Here is a 5,932-nt window from a genome sequence, read left to right on the forward strand (position 1 = left end):
AGAGATGTCATATTATTAAATGGGGGTGTGGATTTTGTAAAAGGCTCTTTTGGATATAGCCTCTCGTTAATCCATAAATCCATGTTTTTCCTCCCTTCCAACCTTAACATTTCTTTAGAAGCAATAGACAAAGCATTGGGTTTGTTTCTCTTACTTAGAGGCTCATATTCACATTCAAGCTTAATGTGCAGGTTGTAAATGTTGCTCCTCTCTATATACCTCCTCACTCTTGATCCCTATGCCATCCTCTTGATCCATTCCTCTATTTGCTCTTGATCCCCCTTGATAGAAAAGTAAGAATGGAAATAAAAAGGCACCAAAATAGGAAAAAATGAACTTCATTTTTGGCTTTATAAAGAGGGATCAACTAAATACATTTTGGGTAGAGAATTTTAGCCTCATGGTATCTTTGGAAATCTATTTGGCAAGGTTCAAGTTTTGAGAAATATGCTATTTCGGTGTCCAAGTAAAAATTTTGAGATATGAGCCATTAGACTTCAAAAACTAGCCAAATCGTAAATACACGTCACTTTTCATCACATAGTTTTTCCTACATGAACAAGAAAATGTGATTGAAAACTTCAAAAAGTGACAATATTATATCATTCTTTATAGATTATATTTAAGAATAGGAATATATCTTTTATATCTTTATCTACATTTAAGAATAGGAGAGAAAATACACCAAAATCAATTGGATTATCTCTCTCTAAACTGAGTTGACACTTCTTAGAGGCCCAAAGTTGAGTCCAAAATTCTCCTAATGACTCCTCTGGTTCCTTTAAGGCTTCCACATTTTGTAAGTATTGTTCTTCCCCATTGAGGCTCGATGGGTCTCTGGCTCTTATCTTTGTTGGTTTCTCAACTCTTTTGAGTAGAGCTTCTCTCTTTTTAAGGAATTCTCTGAGAAGAGCCTAGTGTTCTTGGTGACACTTCTCCTTCTTTGTCTTCACTATCAAAGAAGCTGCTTGGTGTAGATCTTGCACTTAAGCCCCTTATTAGTACACATTTTGGCTCTTGTGAAGACTTTTTTCCCTCCTTCCTTGAAAAAATTGATGTCAAGTATTTGGGTCATAGATCATAGTCCTGACTCAAATTATGTGTCTACCATTCTCATCACAAAACTGTGTTCCCATCAATGTAGGACATGCATCCATTGTGGCTAGCAAATGTATCCAATTTTCCTCCTCTTCAGAGTCTAGTAGTGACGCTATGGAGCTTCATCTTCTGACTTGTCTCCTTTGCCACTTTGTCCATGAAGTGGTGTATATGTATAAAATCTAAGCAAGAAGTTGAATGTGACCCCAAGTTATTGATAGGTTTTCTAGGTGACCTCTAAATTGCAATTATGTTCCTTCAGGTTTATGTTAATGGTATTTCCCTTTTGACAGAGGTAAATGACATCATAAACCCAATCGTGAATCATCAACAATTGGCACACATGAATGGTCTTCCCAATATTACATCATAGTTGGTGTGTGGAGAGACGGAAGACTCTCTACACTTGTACCAAGAGTAGCATGATCCGTGTGTAGCTCAATCCAATGGGATTTGTATCCCTTTCAGAGCTAGGGATTCAACCCGTACTGGTGCACAGAAGCTTATCCACGAATGGAGAGAATGCTATGAATACCACTACCTTGACATAGACTTTACACACAAGCTCAATCTTGCCATAGCTCATTCACTCATCATCCCACTCATTCATGCATCCAATACAAGAAGTTGGTTAAGCTAATGCACACACAAGCTCAAAGCACCCTTCATTATCAAGCACTTACTTCCCTAGCATGCACATAAACCTTGAAGCTTAATGGAACTTGAAATAAACATGCATTCTCTCACTACTCAAGCAATGCCTTGCCCATGGATAAGCTACAAGCTATGGAGAAGCTTAAGCTTGAATCCACTACCACACAAAGCCTAATAGAGAATCCACAAGCATCAACAAAGAAGCATGCACACTAGAGAATAGAGATGAGAAGAGAGAAAAACATCATCTCATTGCATTGAATTAGAAGAGCATTGCTCATATAATAGTGTAGATGGGGAGAGAGAAGAGCTTGCACCTCTATGAACAAGAGGGAGAGCTAGTCTCAAGAGAGCTCAAGCATAAGTTTAGCCCAATGTGTGTGTGAGCTCTCAAATGAGCCACTATTTATACTAAAACTCCTAAAACTCCCAAAATTTCCCATGTGGGATTATTCTCAAGCCCACTCCCACACTCACCCGCAACTTGGAACTCTCTACAAGAGCCCTAAATAAGAATGTCAAGTCTCTTGTTTTCCTGCTTCCATCTTTGTGTTGCATCCTTGCATTGATCACTCGTCATGCAACATTCCCCCCTTCCTATTTTGCGCACGTCCTCGAGCGCGTAGATGCCAAGGAAGAGTAGAATCTCCAGTGTGTACCTGCAAGCAAAATGATAGGTGGTTTGTGTGTTCTTTTTTTTTAAGCAAAAGTACTGACAGACAATAACAAAACAAGCAATTTTACTGAATAAGACATGGCAATAAACGTCCAATTAGCTAGAGGAAGGAAACATTGAAGCAGTGTAGAGATTGAATAGGTTAGTTCAAGCCTTAATAATTACTACCTGCAGCTAACTAAAGTAAAGAATGTTTTATGCCAAATGTATTGTTCTTTTCCTAGAAGGCAAAAGACAACAGTCAATCGAGGGACTATCAAGTAGTATACCTAGCCTATGCTAAGTCAAAGATGTCGGTTCAACATTAATAAATCTAACATAATTATGTAGTGGGAGACTCTTGATATTGCTTAGTGTTAAGGTTTAATATTTTAAGCACAACGGCGACCATCCTGGATTAGATAAGCATTTCTCTTGGTGCCTTTCTGTCCTTTTTTTTTTGTGGGGACAGGGCTCTCTTCAAGAGTATGTTTGTGCACCCGCGGTATGGCTATTCCTTGTTACACAAGGCATTGGTCTGGGAAAGGTATAGACCTCCCTTGCCTACCATGAATAACAAGGCAATAGGCCACAAACATATACACTTTTCTTTTATTTTTGTCATGCCAATTTTTGTTATGGAATGTTTATTAGATTGTCCCTAAGCAATGTCCTAGTAAGGGCAAGATATCCACTGACAGTCTTATGATTAATTTAGTCTCTTTGTCCTAGGTCTGGAACTCTACCTTTAGCACAAAACACTAATTACTTTGTATTGCTAAACGGGTAAAAACAATTACGGTCAAACTTACACTATCAAGTCTAAAGCTACTAAAATACTATCCCTACTCTAGACCAAAGGAGATGCATATTGCCATGCTTAGTAAAGCTACTAAAATACTATCCCTACTCTAGACCAAAGGAGATGCATATTGCCATGCTTAGTAAAGTGAAATTTATAAACAATCAAGCAACAAGAAAAATACAGAAAACACTAGAGATTGGCATGAGTTCACCTGTTTCTTTTAAAGCGCTGGTTGGTGAAGAATTGTTTGCACTTGATTGTATGACTGTCAGTTGTGATACTGAAGCGGAAGATGTAGTTTGGTGCTTGTATCTGTTTTATTCCGCCAAAACAAACTAAACAGAAAGAAAATTAAAAAAGATAAAAAATAAAAAACATTGGTGCTAAACACCGGATTTAGCCGAGGGAAAAAACCCAATGGGAAAAAGTGCCATGGCTTCTAGTTCTTATTAAGAGAGTACAAGTGCTAGTCTTGCACTGGGGGTGGATGTATGTCTACATTCTTAGGTGGGTGGACATCAATAGCTTCAGGATGTAAAGATAACCCAGAACGTAATCCTACCCATGGAGAAGATGGCAAGGGAAGAAGTGCATATTCACTAACATATGGTATGGGCACAGTAGGAAGGTTAAAGAGGCACCTATGGTTTTGAAACCATTCTAAAGACTCACTCACATTGAGCCAAAACTGACATGTAGATTCATGGGGAAGAAGAACCTGCAAAATGGGAGGGGTTAGCAAACGAAGGGTGTCTTCGTGCCATGTTTGAGCTCTTTCCTCTTCCGGAAGTCTTTGTTGGTTGGGTCCACATTGCGGCGTCATAATTGCCCAGAGATTATGTCATTGAGGTGTGGCCCCCATGATCTGCTGCATCATACCAGTGCCATAGCGATGGAAGTATGTGCGACACTGCCAACATATATGGGAAGCATTCCCCAATACCATACGAGCACAGTCTCACGGCAGTGTGGAAATGGATGATGTTGCTGGTAGTATAACTCCACAAATTGTCTTCCACATCAATCCTCACCCACTGGGGCATAAAAATATCGGGAGTGTGTCTCAAAAGGTGCAATGTTGTGGCCCCCTTGATGGTCAGGGTGAGTGCTATCTAGGTCCAAAGATGGACTGCATGTGTCCAGCCCAGTCTCCATTTGGTTATTCTACACAACACATAAGGGGGTGTTCATTTTTTTTTTAGTGCAAGTTGAACGAAGAATGCTAGTATGTACATGCATGATGGAAATAGAGCTAATAGATTCGATAGATGAATTGCCAAAAAGTAACTTTTGTAGCATGATAGCTCTTTCAAGAATGAGTTTGTTTTTGGATGAAACATTATGCAAATTGTGGGTGTTGACGTATGGCACAAGTTCCTTTTTGTTGGACTCTTTTTGGTACCCATTTCAGAGCACGTGCAAGAGATTGAAGTTCAGTCAGAGGTGAGATTATAGCGATAGGCATAGGAAATGCATTGGGGCAAATAGGAGGAGGTGTGAATGGAGATGTTTGAACACTTCTGAGCTTTGGCAACCATATGGCAGCTATGTTCTTGCCATCCCATTGGGCTTTCAAAATTTTCTTGGGTCTTCAGAGTGCCCAACTCTCGCCCAACTCTAACACCTATGCCTGTAGACTTATGGCTGGTAATGTAATTTGATTAGGGGAAGAGTAGAATACCGATGACATTCCAAATAGTTGGAGTTGTAGGAAGAACGCTCTTTCCTTGATAGTCAGGGAGTTTACTTGTGTAGGAGCCTGATTGAAAGTTGTCAGCTTTGTAAGAAGATAAACTTTGAGATTGCTGGTGTTTTGAGGAATAGACTCTGAACTTGATTCGGTTGCAATGTCCTCCTTCTGATGTGTTGCCTCTGAGATAGAAGTGGGTAAAGGTACCCACTTGCCTTTTTCTTCCCATGTCAGTTTGGAGTATCCCTTCCTATTCGAGACCTTCTAATGATGTCTGATTGACGCGTTAGCTTGTGTTTCCACCTGGACTCTTTCAGGCTTGGTAAGGCATGGTTTCCAGTATTGATTTGGTTTCTGTAAGTGAGGTGGTATTGACTGCTTTTGTTCTTGAGTAGATTCAGGAACATAATTATGTTTTGCTGCAGTAGTCCCTGCATTCTTCTTTGGTAGCCACAAGGTAGTAGCACCCTCGTAGTAGCCTTGTGCTTGCAGAACCTTCTTTGGGATCCACCGTTGTTGAGTGGTCTTGTTGGAGGTGGAACTGTTGGTTTTGGTGAACCTCCTCTTTAGCTTTGTATTCCTTGGATGTTCCTTGGCAGCATTGGGTCTTGGCTTGCAAGCTGCTTTAGATAACCAGATTTGAATTCTAAGTGCTTCCCCCATCCATAGCCTTGTGCATATAAGAGAGATGTTGGCACATGCCATCCTTGAGTATTGTCATTGTCATTATTCACCCAAATCATTGGATCTTTTGAAGTTGTCTCTATCACAGTAGAGATGGTCTCTACCTTTTGAAAAGATGGGAGTGCCGAAGCACTTGATCCTGTAAGGTGAGTAGAATTTACCAACAAGGTGTATTGTCGGGAGTTCCAGTCCATACCGCATCTGGTGGTTCTAATCCATGATCTGCCTAGAACAACATCCACCACTACTTGGCTCTTGTTAGCAACATAAAAAGTCACGTGCATAGATTGATCCTGAATGGACATATTAATACAGCACTTGCCTAGGGCTGGGGTTTCATCACCAG

Source organism: Cibotium barometz, chromosome 6, assembly GCF_041138505.1.
Source record: "Cibotium barometz isolate CiBa-2024 chromosome 6, ASM4113850v1, whole genome shotgun sequence".
Classification (NCBI taxonomy): Eukaryota; Viridiplantae; Streptophyta; class Polypodiopsida; order Cyatheales; family Cibotiaceae; genus Cibotium; species Cibotium barometz.